Source organism: Bos javanicus, chromosome 19 (genome assembly GCF_032452875.1).
Source record: "Bos javanicus breed banteng chromosome 19, ARS-OSU_banteng_1.0, whole genome shotgun sequence".
Lineage (NCBI taxonomy): Eukaryota > Metazoa > Chordata > Mammalia > Artiodactyla > Bovidae > Bos > Bos javanicus.
In genome coordinates, this window is record NC_083886.1 from 12,760,751 (window position 1) to 12,786,311 (window position 25,561).

Here is a 25,561-nt window from a genome sequence, read left to right on the forward strand (position 1 = left end):
AATAACTCAAAAAATATGGGAAAATATGAATTTTGTGAAGAATACAATTTAACTGATAACATTGAGCAAAATTTTTTCCTTTTTTTCTGAAGAATTTCTTCTACTATTTCTTACAAAGCATGAAAGTTGTCTACTGGCAACAAATTCTCTCCATTAAAAATTTTTTGATACTGCTCTATTTACTTATGTATGGCTGCTCTGGGTCTCTGTAGCTGAATGCAGGCTTTCTCGAGCTGTGGTGCTCAGGCTTCTTATTGAGGCAGTTTCTCTTGCGGAGCACAGGCTCTAGTCATGGGCTTCAGTGGTTGTGACCCAGGGCTCATTAGTGGAAACTTGAGGATGCTAGAGCATGCAGGCTTCAGTAGTCGTGGTCTAAGCAGTTGCGGCTGGGAGCACAGACAGTAATTGTGGCAGATGGGCTTAGTTGCTCCGTGGCATGTGGCATCTTCCTGGATCAGGGGTCAAACCCATGTGCCCCCTGAATTGGCAGGTGAATTCTTATCCACTGGGCTACCAGGGAAGTCCAGATTCCCTCCATTTTTGTTTGTGTGGAAAGATATTTATTTTTCCTTCACTTTTGAAGAATTCTAGGTTGGTTACCTTTTTCTTTTAATGCTGAATATTTCACCCCACCCTCTTCTTGCTTGGATATTTCTTGAAGAGAAGCCCAATGTATTTATTCTCTTTGTTTCTCTATAGGTAATGTGTTTTCTTTCTCCGGCTTCTTTAAAGATTTTTCATTTGTCTTTGATTTTCTGAAATTTGAAGATGATATGATTTGGGGCAGGTTTTCTGGAGATTTCAGCTTCCTGGATCTGTGGTTTGATGTTTATCATTGATTTCGGGAAATTGTCAGTCATTATTGTTTCAAGTATTTCTTCTGTTCCTTTTTCTCTTTTTCTCCTCCTTGGGCTATTCTCATTACCCATATGTTACACCCTTTGTAGTTGTTAATTGCACATTTCTTAAATATTCTGTTCTCTTTCATTCTTTTTTTTCTCTTTGCATTTTACTTTCGGAAGTTTCTATTGACATTTCTTTGAGCTCAATGATTCTTTCCTGACCTGTGTTTCCAATCTATTGATGATTCCATGAAGGCAGTCTTTATTTTAATTATTGTGTTCTTAATTTCTAGCATTTCCTTTAGCTTATATTTAGAATTTCCATTTTTCATATTATTCAACCATTCTTGAATGCTGTCCACTCTTTCAGTTAGAAATTTTAGCATATTGATCATATATGTTTTGAGTTACAAGTATGACAATTTCAACATCTCTACCATATCTGAATCTGCTTTTGATGCTCTGTCTCTTCAAAAAAAAAATGTTTTTCTCTTGTAGTTTACCTCTGTTGCTGTTGTTCAGTTGCTCAGTTGTGTCTGACTCTGTGCGACCCCGTGGACTGCAGTGCACCAGGCTTCCCTGTCCTTCACCATCTCCCAGAGCTTGCTCAAACTCATGTCCATCGAGTCATTGATGCCATCCAACCATCTCATCCTCTGTCATCCCCTTCTCCTCCCGCCTTCAATCTTTCCCAGCATCAGGGTCTTTTCTAACAAGTCAGCTCTTCTCATCAGGTGGCCAAAGTATCGGAGCTTCAACATCAGTCCTTCCAATGAATATTCAAGATTTATTTCCTTTAGGATTGACTGGTTTGATCTCCTTGCAGTCTAAGGGACTCTCTAGAGTCTTCTCCAACACCACAGTTCAAAAGCATCAATTTTTCAGCACTAAGACTTTTTTATGGTCCAACTCTCACATCCATACATGACCTCTGGAAAAACTATAGCTTTGACTATACAGACCTTTGTCAGCAAAGTGATATCTCTGCTTTTTAATATGCTGCCTAGGTTTGTCATAGCTTTCCTCCCAAGAAGCAAATGTCTTTTAATTTCATGGCTGAAGTCATCATCTGCACTGATTCTGGAGCCCAAGAAAATAAAGTGAGTCACTGTTTCCATTGTTTCCCCATCTATTTGCCATGAAGTGATTGGACCGGATGCCATGATCATAGTTTTTTGAATGTTGAGTTTTAAGCCAGCTTTTTCACTCTCCTCTTTCACTTTCATCAAGAAGCTCTTTAGTTCCTCTTCACTTTCTGCCATTAGAGTGGTATCACCCACATATCTGAAGTTGGTGATATTTCTGCCAGCGATCTTGAGTCAGCTTGTGCTTCATCCAGCCTAGCATTTCGCATGATGCACTCTGTATATAAGTTAAATAAGCAGGGTGACAATGTACAGCCTTGACGTACTCCTTTCCCAGTTTTGAACCAGTTCTTTGATTCATGTCTGGTTCTAAGTGTTCCTTCTTGACCTGCATACCGGTTTGTCAGGAGACAGGTCAGGCGGTCTTTTATTCCCATCTCTTTAAGAATTTTACACAGTTTGTTAATTAGTGTTTATTTAAATAAGAAACAATTATCAAACTCCACTGGATCCAAGGTATTTTAGAAATTATAAATCTGAGTGAAACAATCCCTTCAAGTTTTTCAGAAAAGACCATTGGTAGAAAAAATTAATCAATGAGACCACTAAATCTCCTATGACATGATTTTTCTGTTTTCAGTGTTTGGAGATCAAACCAAATTGGTTTAAAACATCTCTAAAAAATATGATACATAAAACTTATAAATAAGTTTGGTCTATTATTTTCCTAGCTGATCAGATAAGTGAGCAGTTAAAAAGGTAGCCTTTGTCTAATAGGGATTTTGTGTTTTTCCTTTTTAGGGGAATCCATGTTAACACATTTGATAAACTTTTATGTTAATGCGCCTTTCTAGAATCAGTCTGACCTCAATCTGAACAAAGCCTTAGTTGATGCTTACAGGTGGTAGCTTGGTAATTTTCTCAGCCTGTACATTTATTATTGACTGTTAATCAGATTCATCATTAAAGGTTTCAGCTGCCACACAAACGCATAATTGACTACGTCTGAGTGGCCATCTTTTGTCTCGAGCAGATTGTTAAAACTGCATTAAGCATCATTAGTCCAAAACAATGACCTTCTTAATTTGTCCTGTCTTGTTTTCTAACAGATTGGGTCTTACTATTATTGCAAACACAGTATAAATAACAGTCTTAGGGAAAACTCATATGAATTCTTCTCAGTTTGTAATAGGCTTTTTTATTGACGGATGTATGAAATAATTGCTAATTATGTTTATTAAACTGTTTCCTTTTGTGTGTATTATACTACATCATTCAGAATCCTTGGGTTAAAAGTTGTACGAGAGTGAGAAATTTGTAATCATTGCTCTTCCACTCTTGTATCTTATTATCCAACTTACCAATGAAATAATATAGAGGTTAAAAGCATTAAGTATATTATTTAAACTTACAGGTTTTCTCTTAAAAATCAATCAATAAGATAGAAGTAAGCAAAAAATAATCATGAAAGTATAATTTTAAATACTACGTGTATATATCTGCATTTTCCTACAACATATTTTTCTTAAAATCTTATTTGCTGATCCATAGAATCTTATTTGGAAAAATATCTATCTGATTTCCCAATGAATTATATGTAGTGACATCTTTCTTGTTTAATTTCTATTGCTATTGTGATTACATAAATCCAGTGGCTATGAAATGCATAAAATTGGCTGTCATCTGTGTTCTGACAATTTCTTCATAATTGGTTTATGCAGAATGTGCTTCATACTGATCTCAGAAAATCTTTGGTAATCCGTCTGCTTCTGGAGCTGAGACTTGGCCACAAATGAAATTATTGCAGCCTTAGAAATGAAATCCTCACTGGTGAAGGGTTCAGGTGGACTTAGCTTTATAATCTGGTTTAAAAGTTTTGAGTAAATAAAGTAGAGGTCTTTTGTATTTTCTATCAGTGAGTTTTTAGGGAAGAATATTTATTATTTTATATTTTATCAAAGAACTGAATCCTCTCAAATGCATAAATTGCAAATCATACTAAGAAAGAGTTATTATCAAGCATAAGTAAAGCAATCATTATAGGCTGTAAAATTTATTTCTGTAGTATCTGTTTGAGTGAAAATATTCACTTTAAAATTGTCTAGTACCTTTGATTTTTTACTATTCTCATTTAGATTTATCATACATCTAAGTTTTTTCCAGCTTCAATGAAATATAACCAACCAATATATAAAACTGTATATATTTGAAATGTACAATGTGATGTTTTGATATTGTGAAGTAATTACTGCTATCAACCTAATTAATATACCTATCACTTCTCATTGTAACCTTTGTGTGTGTGTGTGTGGTGAGACAATACCTACTCTGTTCGAAAATTTTGAGTATACAGTACATGGCATCTGATGCCATAACTTCATGGCAAATAGATGGGGAAACAGAAACAGTGACAGACTGTTTTTCTGGGCTCCAAAATCACTGTAGATGGTGACTGCAGCCATGAAATAAAAAGACACTTGCTCCTTAGAAGAAAAGCTATGACCAACCTAGACAGCATATTAAAAAGCAGAGACATTACTTTGCCAGCAAAGGTCCATCTAGTCAAGGCTATGGTTTTTCCAGTAGTCATGTATGGATGTGAGAGTTGGACTATAAAGAAAGCTGAGCACTGAAGAATTGCTGCTTTTGAACTGTGTTGTTGGAGAAGACTCTTGAGAGTCCCTTGGACTGCAAGGAGATCCAACCAGTCCATCCTAAAAGAAATTAGTCCTGAATATTCATTGGAAGGACTGATGCTGAAGCTGAAAGTCCAATCCTTTGGCCACCTGATTCAAAGAACTGACTCATTTGAAAAGACCCAGATGCTGGGAAAGATTGAAGGTGAGAGGAGAAGTGGATGAGAGAGGATGAGATGGTTGGATGGCATCATCAACTCGATGGACATGAGTTTGAGTGAACTCCGGGAGTTGGTGATGGACAGGGAGGCCTGGCATGCTGTGGTTCATGGGGTTGCAAAGAGTCAGACATGACTGAGAGACTGAACTGAACTGAACTGAACTGAACTGATATACGTTATTATTTATCATAGTTACTATGTTGTACATTGGGTCTCTAGAATTTTTACCTGAAAGTATGATGTACCCTTTGTCTAATGTCTCTCCATTTTCTCACTTCTCCCTGTCTTACCCCTGATAACCAATTTTTTACTCTCTTACTCAAGGAATTAGGCTTTTTTAGATTCCACATATAAGTGAGATCATGCAATATTTATATTTTGTGTCTGGCTTATTTCACTCAGTCTCTTGATGCCCTCCAGTTTCATCTGTGACATGCAAATAGCAGGATTTCTTTCTCTTTTTTTTTAGGCTAAGTAATATTTATATTACATTTGAATATGTATGCATATAACATATATACATATACACATGTACATACACACCACATTCATTTTCTTTATCCATTCATTCATTGACAACACTTAGGTTGTTTTCATGTCTCAGCTATTGTGAATAATGCTGCAATAAACTTGATGGCACCCCACTCCAGTACTCTTGCCTGGAAAATCCCATGGACGGAGAAACCTGGTAGGCTGCAGTTCACGGGGTTGCTAAGAGTCGGACACGACTGAGCAACTTCACTTTCACTTTTCACTTTCATGCATTGGAGAAGGAAATGGCAACCCACTCCAGTGTTCTTGCCTGGAGAATCCCAGGGACGGGGGAGCCTGGTGGGCTGCCGTCTATGGGGTCGCACAGAGTCGGACACGACTGAAGCGACTTAGCAGCAGCAGCAGCAAACTTGGGAGTCCTCATATCTCTTCAAGGTAGTGATTTCATTTCCTTTAGATATATACCCAGAAATGGGATTGCTGATCACATGGTAGTTCTATTTTTAATTTTTAAGGGAACTTCCTTACTGTTTTCCATATTGGCTATTCCAGCTTGCATTTTCACTATAGTGTACAAGGGTTTCCTGCTTTCCACACCGTCTCCAACACTTATCTCTTGTTTTCCAAATAATAACTGCCCCAACAGATGTGAGGTGGTATCTCATTGTTGTTTTGCATTTACCTGATGGTAAATGATGGGTAGCACCTTGTAATTTACCCACTGTCTGCTCATATATCTTTTTTGGAAAAATGTCTACTCAGCTCCTCTGATCATTTTAAAATTGGATTTTTTTTTTTTTTGCTGTTAATAGTACGAGTTCCTTATACACACACACACACACACACACACATGTATATACCTGAATATTTATTTTCCAAATATTTTCTTCCATTCCATTGGTTGTCACTTCACTCTGATGATTGTTTCTTTTGCTATGCAGAAGCTCTTTAATTTGATGCATACCCACTTATTTATTTTTTATTTTTGGTTTGATGCAGTCCCATTTATTTATTTTGCCTTTGCTGTGCATTTGCTGTCATATCCAAAAAATTATTGCCAACACTAGTGTCAAGGGTTGTGAAGATCTTTTTTGTACAGTTCTTCTGTGTATTCTTGCCACCTCTTCTTAATATCTTCTGCTTCTGTTAGGTCCATACCATTTCTGTCCTTTATTGAGCCCATGTTTGCATGAAATGTTCCCTTGGTATCTCTGATTTTCTTGAAGAGATCTCTAGTCTTTCCCATTCTATAGTTTTTCTCTATTTCTTTGCACTGGTCACTGAGGAAGGCTTTCTATTTCAAATCCTAAAAGGTAATGCTGTGAAAGTGCTGCACTCAATATGTCAGCAAATTTGGAAAACTCAGCAGTGGCCACAGGACTGGAAAAGGTCAGTTTTCATTCCAATCCCAAAGAAAGGCAATGCCAAAGAATGCTCAAACTACCACACAATTGCACTCATCTCACACACTGGTCAAGTAATGCTCAAAATTCTCCAAGCCAGGCTTCAGCAGTACGTGAACCATGAACTTCCAGATGTTCAAGCTGGATTTAGAAAAGGCAGAGGAACCAGAGATCAAATTGCCAACATCTGCTGGATCATTGAAAAAGCAAGAAAGTTCCAGAAAAAACATCTATTTCTACTTTACTGACTATGTCAAAGCCTTTGACTGTGTGGATCACAATAAACTGGAAAATTCTGAAAGATATGGGAATACCAGACCACCTGACCTGCCTCTTGAGAAATGTGTATGCAGGTCAGGAAGCAACAGTTAGAACGGGACATGGAACAACAGACTGGTTCCAAATAGGGAAAGGAGTACATCAAGGCTGTGTATTGTCACCCTGCTTATTTAACTTATATGCAGAGTACACCATGAGAAATGCTGGGCTGGAAGAAGCACAAGCTGGAATCAAGATTTTTGGGAGAAATATCAATAACCTCAGATATGCAGATGACACCACCCTTATGGCAGAAAGTGAAGAGGAACTAAAAAGCCTCTTGATGAAAGTGAAAGAGGAGAGTAAAAAAGCTGGCTTAAAATTCAACATTCAGAAAACGAAGATCATGGCCTCTGGTTCCATCACTTCATGGCAAATAGATGGAGAAACAGTGGAAACAGTGTCAGACCTTATTTTGGGGGGCTCCAAAATCACTGCAGATGGTGACTACAGCCATGAAATTAAAAGACGCTTGCTCCTTGGAAGAAAAGCTATGATCAACCTAGACAGCATATTAAAAAGCAGAGACATTACTTTGCCAACAAAGGTCCATCTAGTCAAGCTATGGTTTTTCCAGTGGTCATGTGTGGATATGAGAGTTGGACTATAAAGAAAGCTGAGCCCCGAAGAACTGATGCTTTTGAACTGTGTTGTTGGAGAAGGCTCTTTTTTTTTTTTTTTTTGAGGATTCAAGAACTATTTAATGTTCCTTTATTCACTTGTTTGCCTCAGTGAATCTTTTTTTTTTTTTAACTTTACAATATTGTATTAGTTTTGCCATATATCAAAATGAATCCACCACAGGTATACATGTGTTCCCCACCTGAACCCTCCCACCTCCTCCCTCCCAGAGAAGACTCTTGAGAGTCCCTTGGACTGCAAGGAGGTCCAACCAGTCCATCCTAAAGGAGATCTGTCCTGAATATTCATTGGAAGGACTGATGCTGAAGCTGAAACTCTAATACTTTGGCCACGTGATGCGAAGAGCTGGCTCATTGGAAAAAACCCTGATGCTGGGAAAGATTGAAGGTGGGAGGAGGAGGGGATGACAAAGGATGAGATGGTTGGATGGCATCACCAACTCGATGGACATGAGTTTGGGTGGACTCCGGGAGCTGGTGATGGACAGGGAGGCCTGGCGTGCTTCAGTCCATGGGGTTGCAGAGAGATAGACACGATTGAGTGACTGAACTTAACTGAATGTGAAGGGGATTTCCCCTTATGTTTTCTTCTAGGAGTTTTACAGTCAGATCATATTTTTGAGTCTTTATTCCATTTTGTGTTGATTTTCATGTATGATGTAAAATAAGGATGCAGTTTTATTCTTTTGCATGTGGATATCCAGTTTTCTCACCATCATTTCCTAAAGAGGCTATCCTTTTCTCATTGTGCATTCTTGGATCTTTTGTCAAAGAATTATTCGACTGTATGTGCTTGGGTTTATTTGGGGAATCTTTATTCTGTTCCATTTGCTGTGTGTTTTTGTTTGTCAGTGCTATACTGTTTTGACTACTATAGATTTATAATGTAGTTTAAAATCAGGAAGTGTAATGCCCCCACATTTGTTCTTCTTTCTCAAAATTTCTTAGTTATTTGGAGTCTTTTGTAGTTTTATATGAACTTTAGGGTTTTTAAAATATTTCTGTTAAAAAATGCCATTAGAGTTTTTATGGGGATAGCATGATTTTATGGATCACTTTGTATAGTATTGAATTTTAACAATAATAATTCTCCCAATCCAGTACAGATATCTTTCCATTAGTTTGTGTCTTCTTCAATTTCACTCATTAATGTTTTATAACTTTCAGTTTAAAGATTTTTTGTGTCCTTGGTTAAATTCGTTCTAAATGGGATTGGTTTCTTTTTTGGATAGCTTGTTGTTAATGAATAGAAATACAACTGATTTTTGTATGTTGATTTTGTGCCTTTTAACTTCACTTAATTTATTTATTAGTTCTAAAAGTTTTTTTTGATGGAGTCTTTAAGGGTTTTATAAAGATCATGTCATCTGCAAACAGAATAATTTTACTTATTTACTTCCAATTTGAATGCCTTTTTTTTCTTTTTCCTGCCAGATTGTTTGGGCTAGGACTTCCAGTACTGTGTTGAATAGTGGAGGTGAGAGTAGCTGTCTCTGTCTTTCTCCTGACCTTAGAAAAACTTTTTTCAGATTTTCCCCATTGGGTATGGTATTAGCTATATACCTATCATAGATGGCCACCATTATGTTGAGGTATAGTTCTTCTACACCGAATTTGTTGAGTTTATATCATAACGAATGTTGAATTTTGTCAAATGTTTTTTTCTGCTTCTATCAAGGTGATCATATGATTTTTATCCTTTCGTCTATTAATGTTATGTATCACATTTACTAATTTTCATATGTTGACTCATTCTTGCATTCCAGAGATAAATGCCACTTGATCATGGTATGTGATCCTTTTAATGTGCTATTGAATTCAGCTTGCTGATATTTTTTGAGGGTTTTTCCATCTATGTTCATCAGGGATTTAGCCTGTAATTCTTTTCCTTGAAGTATTGTTGTCTGGCTTTCTTAGTAGCGTAATGCTGGCCCCATAAAATGAGTTTGGACGTGTTCCCTCCACTTAAATTTTTATGAGTTTGAGAAGAATTGATATTAATTCTTCTTTAAATATCTTGTGTATTTCACTCATGAAGCATCTGGTCCTAGAATTTTGTTGTGGGTGTTGTTGGGCATTTTTTAAATTATTGCTTCAATCTCTAGGCTTCTGTGGTGGTTCATATGGTCAAGAAACTACCTGCAATGTGAGAGACTCAGGTTCAATTCCTGGGTTGGGAAAATCCTCTGGAAAATGAAATGGCAACCCACTCCAGTATTCTTGCCTGCAGAACTCCATGGACAGTTCAGAGCCTGGTGGGCTATACAGTCCATGGGGTCCATAGAGTTGGACACGACTGAGCAACTAACACACTTTCAATCTCCTTAATAGTAATACATCTGTTTGGGTTTTTTATTTCTTCATGATTTAGTACTGGTAGATTGCATGTTTGAAGAAATTTATCCATTTCTTCTAGGTTACCCAATTTGTTCATAGTAATCTTTTATGAGGGCTTCCCAGATAGCTCAGTTGGTAAAGAATCCGCCTGCAATGCAGGAGACCCTGGTTCAATTTCTGAGTCAGGAAGATCCACTGGAGAAGGAATAGGCTACCCACTCAAGTATTCTGGCTTGGAGAATTCCATGGACTGTGTAGTCCATGGGGTCACAAAGAGTAGGACACGACTGAGCAACTTTTACTTTCGCTTTCAATCTTTTATGATCCTCTCTGCTTCTGTGGTATCAGTAGTAATGTTCCCACTTTCATTTCTGATTTTATTTTCCTTTCTCTTTTTTTCCCCATTAGTCCAGCTAAAGACTTGTCAATATAATTTACTTTTTAAAAAAAAAAAACAACTCTGTCTTTGATCTTTTCTTTTTCTAATCTCAATTTCATTTGTTTTTGCTCTGATCTTTGTTATCTCCTTCCTTTTGCTAACTTTAAGTTTGGTTTGCTTCCCCGCCCCCACCCCAGTTCTGTGAGGTGTGAAATTAGATTGTCTAGTCAAGGTCATTTTACTTTTTTTGGCCACACCACATGGCGTGTGGAATCTTAGTTCCACAAAGAGAGATGGAATCCATGTCCCCTGTAGTGGAAGCTCAGAGTCTTCACCACTGAAGCACCAGGAAAATCCCTTATTTTATTTTTTTACTGTAGATGTTTATTGCTTTCATTTCCCTCTTAGAACTGCTTTTGCTTTGTCTCTCAAGATTTACATTATGCTTCCATTTTTGCTTGTCTCAAGATAGTTTTTTTCTCTTTTGATTTCATTTTTAGCCCACTGCTTATTTAGGAATATGTGGTTTAATTTTCACATACTTTTGGATTTTCCAGTTTTTCTCCTGTTACTAATTTCTGATTTCATATCATTTGGGTCCGAAAAGGTATTTGATAAGACTTCAGGATTCTTAAATTTCTTAACTCTTGTTTTGTGGCCTTACAATTTATCCCAGGAAAATCCTGTGGGCCCTTGCACTTGAAAAGAATGTATACTCTGCTGCTATTGGATGGATTGTTTTGTGAGGTCTATTTGGCCTGAGGTATAGTTCAAGTTCAACATTTCTTTATTGATTTTCTGTCTGGATGATATAGAGCTGTTGAAAGTGAATAATGAAGTCTCCTCCTATTATTGTATTGTAATCTACTCTTCCCAGACAGTGTGTTAATATTTGATTTATGTACTTAAGTATAGTAATGTTAGTTGTGTATATATTTACAATTGCTATATCCTATTGATGAATCACTACGAACAAAGCTAGTGGAGGTGATGGAATTCCAGTTGAGCTATTCCAAATCCTGAAAGATGATGCTGTGAAAGTGCTGCACTCAATATGCCAGCAAATTTGGAAAACTCAGCAGTGGCCACAGGACTGGGAAAGGTCAGTTTTCATTCCAATCCCAAAGAAAGGCAATGCCAAAGAATACTCAAACTATCACACAATTGCACTCATCTCACACACTGGTCAAGTAATGCTCAAAATTCTCCAAGCCAGGCTTCAGCAATATGTGAACCGTGAACTTCCTGATGTTCAAGCTGGTTTTAGAAAAGGCAGAGGAACCAGAGATCAAATTGCCAACAACCGCTGGATCATAGAAAAAGCAAGAGAGTACCAGAAAAACATCTATTTCTGCTTTATTGACTATGCCAAAGCCTTTGACTGTGTGGATCACAATAAACTGTGGAAAATGCTGAAAGAGATGGGAATACCAGACCACCTGATCTGCCTCTTGAGAAATTTGTATGCAGGTCAGGAAGCAACAGTTAGAACTGGACATGGAACAACAGACTGGTTCCAAATAGGAAAAGGAGTTCGTCAAGGCTGTATATTGTCACCCTGTTTATTTAACTTATATGCAGAGTACATCATGAGAAATGCTGGACTGGAAGAAACACAAGCTGGAATCAAGATTTTTGGGAGAAATATCAATAACCTCAGATATGCAGATGACACCACCCTTATGGCAGAAAGTGAAGAAGAACTCAAAAGCCTCTTGATGAAAGTGAAAGTGGAGAGTGAAAAAGTTGGCTTAAAGCTCAACATTCAAAAAACGAAGATCATGGCATCTGGTCCCACCACTTCATGGGAAATAAATGGGGAAACAGTGCAAACAGTGTCAGACTTTATTTTTTTGGGCTCCAGAATCACTGCAGATGGTGACTGCAGCCATGAAATTAAAAGATGCTTACTCCTTGGAAGGAAAGTTATGAGCAACCTAGATGGCATATTCAAAAGCAGAGACATTACTTTGCCAGCAAAGGTTCATTCTAGTCAAGGCTATGGTTTTTCCTGTGGTCATGTATGGATGTGAGAGTTGGACTGTGAAGAAGGCTGAGTGCCGAAGAATTGATGCTTTTGAACTGTGGTGTTGGAGAAGACTCCTGAGAGTCCCTTGGACTGCAAGGAGATCCAACCAGTCCATTCTGAAGGAGATCAGCCCTGGGATTTCTTTGGAAGGAATGATGCTAAAGCTGAAACTCCAGTACTTTGGCCACCTCATGCAAAGAGTTGACTCATTGGAAAAGACTCTGATGCTGGGAGGGATTGGGGGCAGGAGGAGAAGGGGATGACAGAGGATGAGATGGCTGGATGGCATCACTGACTCGATGGACGTGAGTCTCAGTGAACTCCGGGAGTTGGTGATGGACAGGGAGGCCTGGCATGCTGTGATTCATGGGGTCGCAAAGAGTCGGACACGACTGAGCGACTGATCTGATCTGATCTGATTGATGAATTTACCACTTTATCATTATGTGGTGATCTTCATTGTCTCTTGTGACTTTTTTTGACTTAAAGATCATTCTGTCTGATTTAAAAATAGCTGACCCCTGGTCTCTTTTTGTTTCTATTTACATGAAATATCTCTTTCCGTTTCTTCACTTTCAGTCAGTGTGTGTCTTTAAAGCTGAAATGAATCTGCTGTAGACAGTATATAGTTGGATCTTGTGTTAAAAAAAAAATCCATTCAGTCATTCTATGTCTTTTGTCTGGAAAATTTAACCCAGTTACATTTATGTTTTATCTATTTCTTACTGTTTTCTGGATGTTTTTGTAGCTTCTTTCTTCCCTCCTCTATTGCTACTGTCCTTTGTAAATTATTAATTATTCCTTATGGTATGCTTTTATTCCCTTTTCTATATTTCCTTGTGTATTTACAATAGGTTTTTGGTTACCATGAGGCTTACCTAAAATATCGTATAGTTATAAGTCTATTTTAAGGTGATGACTTCAGTTGCAAAGAAAAACCCTACACTTTTCCTGCCGCCCAATATTTTACTCTTTTAATGTTACAATTTATATCTTTTCAAATTGTGTATTAATCAATAACTTTAGCTATAGTTATTTTTAGTACTTTTGTCTTTCATCTTTCATACTGGAGTTAAAAGTGACGAGCACACTACCATTGCAGTATTAGAGTATTTTGAAACCAGTGAGTTTTATTGTTGGTTTGTTGGTTGGTTGGTTTTGATTGTGTTGCATGAATTTTGGTATTTACTTCCCCAACCAGGGACTGAACCTGGGCAGTGAGAGCACAGAGTCCTAATCACTGGATCTCCAGGGAATTACCCCTCCATATGATTTTTTATATTGCTAATTATCATCCTTTTGTTTCAACCTTGGGAATTCCCTCTAGCATTTCTTGTGAGGCAAATTTAATGATGATAAACTTACTCAGTTTTCGTTTGTCTATAAGAGACTTTATCTCTCCTTATTTCTGAAGGACAGCTGCTACTGCTAAGTCACTTCAGTCATGTCCGACTCTGTGCAACCCCATAGACGGCGGCCCACCAGGCTCCCCCGTCCCTGGGATTCTCCAGGCAAGATCACTGGAGTGGGTTGCCATTTCCTTCTCCAATGCATGAAAGTGAAAAGTGAAAGTGAAGTCACTCAGTCATGTCTGACTCTTAGCGACCCCATGGACTGCAGCCTTCCAGGGGCTTCTCCATCCATGGGATTTTCCAAGCATTGATGGGCATATCTTTTGGTCGGTAGGGTGTCTTTTTGTTTCAGCACTTTGAATACACACGTGTGTGCCTGCTCAGTCACTTCAGTTGTGACCCTATGGACTGTAGCCTGCCGGTGTCCTCTGTCCATAGGATTTTTGCAAACAAGAATACTAGAATGGGTTGCCATGCCCTCCTCCAGGGGTTCTTCTCAACCCAGGAGTCAAACCCACGTCTCCTGTGACTCCAGCATTGCAGGTGGATTATTTGCCACTGAGCCGGAATATACACATAAACACATCAGTATTGTCTCCTGACCTTCAAGGTTTCTATTGAAAAACCTCATAGTCTTGTGGAGATTCCCTTATATGTGAGGAGTCTCTTCTTTTACCACTGTAATAATCCTCTCTTTTTGATTTTTGAATTTGACTATAATGTGACCTCATGAAGCCCTCTTGGGTTAAACTTGTTTGGGGATCTTTGAGTCTCATGTACCTGGGTGTTCATCTACCTTCCAAGATTTGGGAAGTTTCCAACCATTATTTTTTTATCTTTTATGAAAAAATATTCAATTTAGTCAGTGTGCTCTTCTTACAATAGATACCATGACGTTATATTAGATTTCCAAATCCTTTGAAGAGTAGTTAAAAAGTGATCTCACAGTTCATCATCAGTGAGTGAAAGGAATTCCATTCATTATTATTTCAATATAAGTATACTTTTTAAAAAAGAAGTCACTTTCTTATTGTTCTATTTTTTCCATTTCTATGCTTCTCTCATATGTATTTGTTTTACTTTTACTCCCCCTGATATGTCTTCAGAGTCCCGTGGACTGCAAGGAGATCCAACCAGTCCATTCTGAAGGAGATCAGTCCTGGGATTTCTTTGGAGGGAATGATGCTGAAGCTGAAACTCCAGTACTTTGGCCACCTCATGCGAAGAGTTGACTCATTGGAACAGACTTTGATGCTGGGAGGGATTGGGGGCAGGAGGAGAAGGGGACGACAGAGGATGAGATGGCTGGATGGCATCACTGACTCGATGGATGTGAGTCTCAGTGAACTCTGGGAGTTGGTGATGGACAGGGAGGCCTGGCGTGCTGCAATTCATGGGGTCGAAAAGAGTCAGACACGACTGAGCGACTGAACTGAACTGAACTGAACTGATATGTCTTCAATATCCTGAGATACGTAGTTTAGCAGCCCAATAAAGTATTTAGCCATTGCTTCTTTATTTTTTTTAATTTTATTTTATTTTTAAACTTTACATAATTGTATTAGTTTTGCCAAATATCAAAATGAATCCACCACAGGTATACATGTGTTCCCCATCCTGAACCCTCCTCCCTCCTCCCTCCCCATACCATCCCTCTGGGTCGTCCCAGTGCACTAGCCCCAAGCATCCAGTATCGTGCATCGAACCTGGACTGGCAACTCGTTTCTTACATGATATTTTACATGTTTCAATGTCATTCTCCCAAATCTTCCCACCCTCTCCCTCTCCCACAGAGTCCATAAGACTGTTCTGTACATCAGTGTCTCTTTTGCTGTCTCGTACACAGGGTTATTGTTACCATCTTTCTAAATTCCATATATATGCGTTAGTATACTGTATTGGTGTTTTTCCTTCTGGCTTACTTCACTCTGTATAATAGGCTCCAGTTTCATCCACCTCATTAGAACTGATTCAAATGTATTCTTTTTAATGGCTGAGTAATACTCCATTGTGTATATGTACCACAGCTTTCTTATCCATTCATCTGCTGATGGACATCTAGGTTGCTTCCGTGTCCTGGCTATTATAAACAGTGCTGCGATGAACATTGGGGTACACGTGTCTCTTTCCCTTCTGGTTTCCTCAGTGTGTATGCCCAGCAGTGGGATTGCTGGATCATAAGGCAGTTCTATTTCCAGCTTTTTAAGGAATCTCCACACTGTTCTCCATAGTGGCTGTACTAGTTTGCATTCCCACCAACAGTGTAAGAGGGTTCCCTTTTCTCCACACCCTCTCCAGCATTTATTATTTGTAGACTTTTGGATTGCAGCCATTCTGACTGGTGTGAAATGGTACCTCATAGTGGTTTTGATTTGCATTTCTCTGATAATGAGTGATGTTGAGCATCTTTTCATGTGTTTGTTAGCCATCTGTATGTCTTCTTTGGAGAAATGTCTATTTAGTTCTTTGGCCCATTTTTTGATTGCGTCGTTTATTTTTCTGGAGTTGAGCTGTAGGAGTTGCTTGTATATTTTTGAGATTAGTTGTTTGTCTGTTGCTTCATTTGCTATTATTTTCTCCCATTCTGAAGGCTGTCTTTTCACCTTGCTAATAGTTTCCTTTGATGTGCAGAAGCTTTTAAGGTTAATTAGGTCCCATTTGTTTATTTTTGCTTTTATTTCCAATATTCTGGGAGGTGGGTCATAGAGGATCCTGCTGTGATGTATGTCAGAGAGTGTTTTGCCTATGTTCTCCTCTAGGAGTTTTATAGTTTCTGGTCTTACATTGAGATCTTTAATCCATTTTGAGTTTATTTTTGTGTATGGTGTTAGAAAGTGGTCTAGTTTCATTCTTTTACAAGTGGTTGACCAGATTTCCCAGCACCACTTGTTAAAGAGATTGTCTTTAATCCATTGTATATTCTTGCCTCCTTTGTCAAAGATAAGGTGTCCATATGTGTGTGGATTTATCTCTGGGCTTTCTATTTTATTCCATTGATCTATATTTCTGTCTTTGTGCCAGTACCATACTGTCTTGATAACTGTGGCTTTGTAGTAGAGCCTGAAGTCAGGTAGGTTGATTCCTCCAGTTCCATTCTTCTTTCTCAAGATCGCTTTGGCTATTCGAAGTTTTTTTGTATTTCCATACAAATTGTGAAATTATTTGTTCTAGCTCTATGAAGAATACTGTTGGTAGCTTGATAGGGATTGTGTTGAATCTATAAATTGCTTTGGGTAGTATACTCATTTTCACTATATTGATTCTTCCAATCCATGAACATGGTATATTTCTCCATCTATTAGTGTCCTCTTTGATTTCTTTCACCAGTGTTTTATAGTTTTCTATATATAGGTCTTTAGTTTCTTTAGGTAGATATATTCCTAAGTATTTTATTCTTTCTGTTGCAATGGTGAATGGAATTGTTTCCTTAATTTCTCTTTCTGTTTTCTCATTATTAGTGTATAGGAATGCAAAGGATTTCTGTGTGTTGATTTTATATCCTGCAACTTTACTATAGTCACTGATTATTTCTAGTAATTTTCTGGTGGAATCTTTAGGGTTTTCTATGTAGAGGATCATGTCATCTGCAAATAGTGAGAGTTTTACTTCTTCTTTTCCAATTTGGATTCCTTTTATTTCTTTTTCTGCTCTGATTGCTGTGGCCAAAACTTCCAAAACTATGTTGAATAGTAATGGTGAAAGTGGGCACCCTTGTCTTGTTCCTGACTTTAGAGGAAATGCTTTCAATTTTTCACCATTGAGGATAATGTTTGCTGTGGGTTTGTCATATATAGCTTTTATTATGTTGAGGTATGTTCCTTCTATTCCTGCTTTCTGGAGAGTTTTTATCATAAATGGATGTTGAATGAGATCACAACAGACAACACAGAAATACAAAGGATCATAAGAGACTACTATCAACAATTATATGCCAATAAAATGGACAACGTGGAAGAAATGGACAAATTCTTAGAAAAGTACAACTTTCCAAAACTCGACCAGGAAGAAATAGAAAATCTTAACAGACCCATCACAAGCACGGAAATTGAAACTGTAATCAAAAATCTTCCAGCAAACAAAAGCCCCGGTCCAGACGGCTTCACAGCTGAATTCTACCAAAAATTTAGAGAAGAGCTAACACCTATCCTGCTCAAACTCTTCCAGAAAATTGCAGAGGAAGGTAAACTTCCAAACTCATTCTATGAGGCCACCATCACCCTAATACCAAAACCTGACAAAGATCCCACAAAAAAAGAAAACTACAGGCCAATATCACTGACGAACATAGATGCAAAAATCCTTAACAAAATTCTAGCAATCAGAATCCAACAACACATTAAAAAGATCATACACTATGATCAAGTGGGCTTTATCCCAGGGATGCAAGCATTCTTCAATATCTGCAAATCAATGTAATACACCACATTAACAAATTGAAAAATAAAAACCATATGATTATCTCAATAGATGCAGAGAAAGCCTTTGACAAAATTCAACATCCATTTATCATTGCTCCTTTAAATAAGCTTCCTGCCCCCTTTCTCTCTCTTTTCCTTCTGAGATTCTCATAATGCATGTATGAGTATTTTATGGTTTCCCATATATCCCATAGTTTTTCTTCATTCTTTTTTATTCTTTTTTCCCCACCCCTATGATTTTATCATTTCAATGACTTATTTTGAGTTTATACATTTTTTTTTCTGTCTTATCAACTATGCTATTAATGCTCTCGGTTGCATTTTTCACTTTATTTATTGTGTTCTTTGACTCCAGAATTTCTGTCTGGTTGTTTTTTATGATTTGTGTCTCTTTGTTGAACTTATAATTTTGTTCATGTATGTTTTCCCTGGTTTTGTTGAGTGATCTGTGTTTGCTTATTGCTTGTTGAGCTTCCTTAAACAAATTCTTTTGAATTCTTTTCTCTGTATTCTCATCAATACTTGCTATTTTTTGTCTTTTTGATAGTAGCCATTCTGACAGGTGTGAAGGGATATCTCATTATGGTTTTGGTTCTCATTTCTCTGATAATTAGTGATGCTGAGTATCTTTTCAAGTGTCTGTTGGCTATATGTATGTATCCTTTGGAAAAATGTCTATTCAGATTTTCTGCCCATTGTTTAATCAGGTTGTTTGGGTCTTTTTAAATGTTGAATTGTATATATAATTTGTATATTTTGGATGTTAACTTTTCTCTCTCTTTCTCAGTCTTTCTCTCTCTCTCTATATATATATATAATTTGTAAATATTTTCTCTTAAAAATATATAATTTATAAATATCTTCTCTTAATCTGTAGGTTGCCTTTTCATTTTCTTGATAGTTTCCTTCACTGTGCAAAAGCTTTAAACTTGGATGTAGTTCTATTTGTTTATTTTTGCTTTTGTTTCCCTTGCCTGAGGAGACAAATCCCCCCTCCCCAAATATTACTAAAACCTATATTGCCTATGTTTTTTCTAGGAGTTGTATGGCTTCAGGTCTTACATTAAAGTCTCTAAACAAGTCTGAGTTTATTTTTGTATATAGTGTGACAAATTAGTCCAATTTTATTCTTCTGCATGTACCTGTCCAATTTTCCCAATACCATTTATTGAAAATAGTGTCTACTCCCCATTGTATATTCTTGCCTCCTTTTTTGTAGACTAATTGAACATAGAAGTATGGGTTTCCTTCTGGATTTTCTATTCTCTTCCATTGATCTATGTGCTTATTTTGGAGCCAGTACCATACTGTTTTTGATTACTGTAGATATGTAGTATAGTTTGAAATCAGAGCATGATACCTCCACCTTTGTTCTTCTTTCTCAAGACTGATATGGCTATTCAATGTTTTTTGTAGTTCCATACAGATTTTAGAGTTATTTGTTCTAGTTCTGTGAAAAATGCCATTGGTATTTTGATAAGAACTGCATTGAATCTGTAGATTGCCTCAGGGAGTATGGTCATTTTAACAATATTGATTCTTTTAATTTATGAGTACTAACTAAGGATTCACTCAGTCGTATCCGACTCTTTGCAACCCCGTGGACTATAGCCCACCAGGCTCCTCCATCCCTGGGATTCTCCAGGCAAGAGTACTGGAGTGGGTTGCCATTTCCTTCTCCAAATTTATGAGTATGGTATATTTTTCCATTTGTTTGTTTCATCTTCAATTTCTTTCATCCATATATTAGCAGTTTCTGAGTTGTTGTTTAGTTGCTAAGTCATGTCCACTCTTTTGCGATCCTATGGACTGTAGCCACCAGGCTCCTCTGTCCACAGGATTCTCCAGGCAAGAATACTAGAGTGGGTTGCCATTTCATTCTCCAGGGAATCTTCCCAACCCATAGATCAAACCCATGTCTCCAGCATTGCAGGCAGATTCTTTACCACTGAGCCACCTGGAAAACCCAATAAAAACAAATTTTATTCTTTTTGATGTAACTGTAAATGAAATTGTTTTCCTAATTTATCTTTTTGATAGTTTGTTGTTAGTGTGTAGATATGTAACAGATTTTTGTATATTTATTTTGTATTCTGAATTCATTTTGTATTACTGAATTCATCTATTAGTTCTAGTAGTTTTTAAGCTTTTCTGTGTGTCTTAAAGATCACACTCACACACACACATATACATAATCATGCCATCTGCAAACGTGAGTTTTACTTTTCATTTTCAATCTTGATTCCATTTGTTTCTTTTCTTTGTCAAATTGCTGTGGCTAGGGCTTCTGATACCATGTTGAAGAAAGGTGGCGAGAGTGGGAATCCTTGTCCTATCCATGATCTTACAGAAGATGCTTTCAGCTTTTCACCACTGAGTAAGATGTTAGCCGTGTGCTTGTCATATATGGCCTTTTTAATTTTGAGGTGTATTCCCTCTCTACCCATGTTATTGAGAGATCTTACCATAAATGAATGTTGAATTTTGTCAAAACATTTTTCTGCATTTATTAAGATGATCGTATGAGTTTTTATTCTTCCTTGTTAATGTGGTGTATCACATTGATTGGTTTTTGAATATTGAACCATCCTTGCATCCTTGGGCTAAATCCCACTTGATCTTGGTGTATGATCCTTTTAATGGGTTGTTGAGTTGAGTTTGCTGACATTTTGTGAAGGGTTTTTGAGTCTATGTTTATCAGTGATTTTGGCATTTCTGTGTGTGTGTGTGGTTTCTTTGTCTGGTTTTAGTATCATGACTTTTGCCTTGTAGAATGAGTTTGAAAGTGTTCCTTCCTTTTTTTGGAATAGATTGATAACAGTAGGTGTTAACTCTTTTTTAAATATTTGGCAGAATTCACCTGTGAAGCCATCTGGTTCTAGACTTTTGTTGTTTAGAGTTGCTTTTTGTTTGTTTGTTTAGTACTGATTTCATTTCATTATTGTTAATTGGTCTGTTTATACTTTCTATTTCTTTCTAATTTAGTCTTGGGAGTTTGCAGATTTCTAGGAATTTATCCATTTCTTCTAGGTGGTCCATTTTATTGGTGTATAATTGTTTGTGCTAATCTCTTATGATACTTTGTATTTCTGTGGTGTCAGTTGTAACTTCTTTTTCATTTCTGATTTTATTTATTTGGGCTCTCTCTCTTTTTTACCTGTTGAGTCTGGCTAAAGGTTTATCAGTTTTGTTTATCTTTTCAAAGAAATAGCTCTTAGTTTCACTGATCTTTTTTTTCAGTTTCTATTTTATCGATTTCTGCTCTGATCTTTATTATTTCTTTCTTTGTATTAATGTTGAGTTTTGTTAGAACTTTTTTTTTCTAGTTCATTTAAACATAAAGTCAGGTTGCAATTTTCTTGTTTTCTGTATTAAGCTTGGGTCACTCCAAACTCCCTTAGAACTGCTTTTTCTGTGTTTCATAGATTTTTCTATCATGTCATTTCTATTTTCATTTGTCTCCAGAGTATTTTTTTTATTTCTTCTTTGATTTCTTCAGTGACCTATTTGAAGTTTAGTAGCATAACTGTTTAGCCTCCACATGTGTGTTTCTTGCAGGATATTTTTGTTGTTTTTCCTTTCATAATTTTCATATTTCTAGTCTTTTTCTTTTTCTTCTTCTTTTTTCCATTTAGAGAAGACTGTTTAACATTCCTTGTAAAGCCAGTTTGATGGTGCTGAACTCTCATAACTTTTGCTTGTCTGTAAAACTACCTCTCCTTCAAATCTCAATGATAGCTTTGCTGTGTTGAATTCTTTTGGTTGTAGATTTTCTCCTTTCATCGTTTTACATATATTGTATCACCCCTCTTCTGTCCACTCCTTTTCTCAAGAAAAGTCATATGGGTGTCCCCATGTGATATATACCATACAATACGTAACTAGTTGAATTTTTTTCTTTCTGTTTTAAAGATTCTCTCTTATCTTTAATTTTTGTCATTTTAATCACAGTATGTCTTTGTGTGCATCCATTTGAGTTTGTCTTGTTTGGGACTCTCTGCTTCCCCCAAATGAGTGTCAACTTTTTCCCCCAAGTTAGGGAAATTTTCAATTATTATCTCTTCAAATTAGATCTCTGCCTTTCTCTCTCTCTTTCTTCATTCTGGGACCCCTATAATGTGAATGTTAGTATGCTGAATGTTGTAGAACTCTCATAAACTAGCCTCATATTTTACAATTCTTATTTTTTTCTGTTCATCTTGGGGGATTTCCACTAGTCTGTCTTCCAGATTGCTGATGCATTCTTCTATATCATTAAATCTACTGTTAATTACTTCTTGTGCATTTTTTGAAAATTTCAGTTATTGTGTTTTTCAGCTCTGTTTCATTCTTCTGTATATTTTCTAACTCATTGTTAAACTTCTTGCTATGTTCTTTCATTATTCTCCCAAGTTTGATGAGCATCTTTATGATCATCACCATGAGTGCTGTTGAGTAGATTGCTTATCTCTACTTAGTTCTTGTTCTGGAGTTTTACCTTATTCCTTCATTTGCAATATATTCTTATGTCTCCTCATTTTGCTTAATTCTCTGTTTATTTCTATGTATTTAGTTGGTTGGCTACATTTCCCACTATTGAAGAAGTATCCTTATGTAGGAGACATCGTATGGAGCCCCTTCCTTCTGGTTATCAGAACTATGTGCTCTGGAAGCATCCTCTATGTGGGCTACATGTGCCCTTCTACTGTGGTGGGGCCAACTACTGTTGGCATGCTAATAGCCAGGGCTGGCCCTTGGCCCAGGTTGCTGTTAGTTCCTACCTCATGCAGGGGATGCTAGCTCACTGGTGCTTGTGGCTGGGTCCTGGTTTGGCTGGCTGCTTGACCTTGGGGGCATCCCAGGACTTGTATCAACCAATTGGTAGGTGGTAAAGCCCTGGAACTAATAGCCTAGAGGGAGGAGTCCAAAATGGTGTTGCCAACACTGGTGTCCTCTTTGTAGAACAAGCTCCCCCCCATGGCTGCTTCTACCATCTATATCACCAGAGAGAGACCCAGTTGTCTTTTGTCTCTCTGGGAGTCTCTTCCAGATCAGCAAGTGGGTCTAACCCAGGCTTCTTTCAAATTACTGCCTCTACACTGGGCATATGAGACTTTGTGTGAGCCTTTATGAGTGGATTCTCTTTTTCCTGAAGCCCTCTGTCTCTCTCATATCCAAGCCCTGCTGGCCTTCAAGAGCAGATGTTCTTGGGTTTTGTCTACCTAGTTCAGGACCCCTGGATGAGGGAGTCAAAGTAGACCCCTTGCTCCTTGGGGAAAACCTTTTCAATTGTGATTGTTTTCCCATTTGTGAGTTGCCTACCCAGGGATGTGGGTCTTGAATGTACCCTGTTTCCTTTCCTCCTACCCATCTTGTTGTGGTTCCATCTTTATTTATTTGTTGAAAATTGTTTCTACTAGTCTTTAATTGTTGCTCTGTAAACAGTTGTAATTTTGGTGGGAAGTGAGCTCAAGGTCTTTCTATTCTTGCATCTTGGCCACATGTTATCCCTCCCACCCCCAATTAGGAATATTTTTTAAAACTTTCAGCTATCCTCATACTTAATGAGAAACCTCAAACTTTCCCACTAAGATCAGTACAAAGCAAGGATGTCCTCTTTCATCTCTCCTTTTCAACACTGTTCATTGAGATTCTTATGTATAGATCTAACAAAATAGGTATAAGATCTATACAAGGAAAACTATAGAACTCTGATGAATGAAATCAGAGGACAATTAAATAACTAGAGAGCTATTCCATGTTTATGGTTAGGAAGACTCAATATTGTCAAGATGTAAGTTCTTACCAACTTGATCTCTATAGATCAAGTGCAGTCTTAATCAAATCCCAGCAAGCTATTTTGTAGATATCAATAAACCGATTCTAAAGTTTATGTGAAGAGGTTCAGAGATCCAGAATAGCTAACACAACACTGCATACATACATGCATGAGTGCTCAGTCACTTCAGTCGTGTCTGACTCTTTGCTACCCTATGAACTGTAACCTGCCAGGCTCCTCTGTCCATGGGATTCTCCAGGCAAGAATACTGAAATGGGTTGCCATACCCTCCTCCAGGGGATCTTTTAGAACCAGAGATTGAACCTGTGTCTCTTGAAGAGCAATATAGTAGACTCAGACTACCCAAGTTCAAGACTAACTAAGCTATAGTAATCAAGACAGTGTGGTATTCGCAAATAATAGACACATAGATCAACAGAACAGAAAGAAGAGCCCAGAAATAGACCTCTGTAAATATAGTCAACTGATATTTGACAAAGGAGCAAAAGCAGTATAATGGAGCAAAGATAATTTCTTCAACAAATGGTGCTGGAACAACTGGTCATTCACATGCAAAATCATCATTATACAAAAATTGACTCAAAATGGATTACAGATTTAAATGTAAAAGGAGCATAAAATTTCTAGAAGGTAATATAAAAGAAAACTTTGATTACCTTGGGGGTATTGACGATGTTTTGGATAAGGACCATAAAAGAAATAATTGAGAAGGTGAGCTTCATTGAAATAAAAACTTATATTCTGTGAAAGATAATATTAAGAAAATGATAAGTTAGTTCATAGCTTCAGAGAAAATAGTCACAGAAGATTCATCTGATAAAGGGCCATTATCCAAAATACTCAAGGAACTTTTAAAACTCAAGAAAAAAAAACAACTCAATTTTGAAATGGGCCAAAGGCCTTAGCAGACACCTCATCATGGAAGATATACAGATGGCAAATAAGCATATGAAAAGGTACTCAACATCCTATGCCATCAGAGAAATGCATGTTCAAATGATGAGATACCACACACATCTATAAAGTGGAACACTGACAACACCAAATGCTGACGAGGATGTGGAGTAACAGGAACTTTTTCATTGCTGGTGGAATGCAAAATTTTAAAGTCACTTTAAAAGACAGTTTGACAGTGTTTAGGAGATAATTAAGGACAGGGAGGCCTGGCATGCTGCAGTCCATGGTATTGCAAAGAGTCGGACATGACTTGGTGACTGAACAACAATAATATTAGTAATAACTTCAGCCAGGAATAAACTATATTATGGTGAAAGATTGAGTACTTTTCTCTAAGAGCAGGAACAAAAAAGGATATCTGCTCTTACCAATTCTGTTCAGCATTGTATGGGAGGCCCAAGCCAGTGCAATGAGACAGGGGAAAAAAGTAAAGCATACAGATTGTAAAGGAATACGTAAAACTGTTTTTATCCACAGTATAAAACTGTTTTTATACACAGATCACCTGTGTATAAAATCATAAAGAATATATCATAAAAAGTTACTGGAGTGAATCAGTGTGCTTAATGAGGTCTTCTAATACAAGATCATTAAAAAAATAAATTATATTTTTGTATAGTAGTATTTCTTTGAGTATTTGTCTGCCAGTGATAAATTTCTTCAGTATTCAGT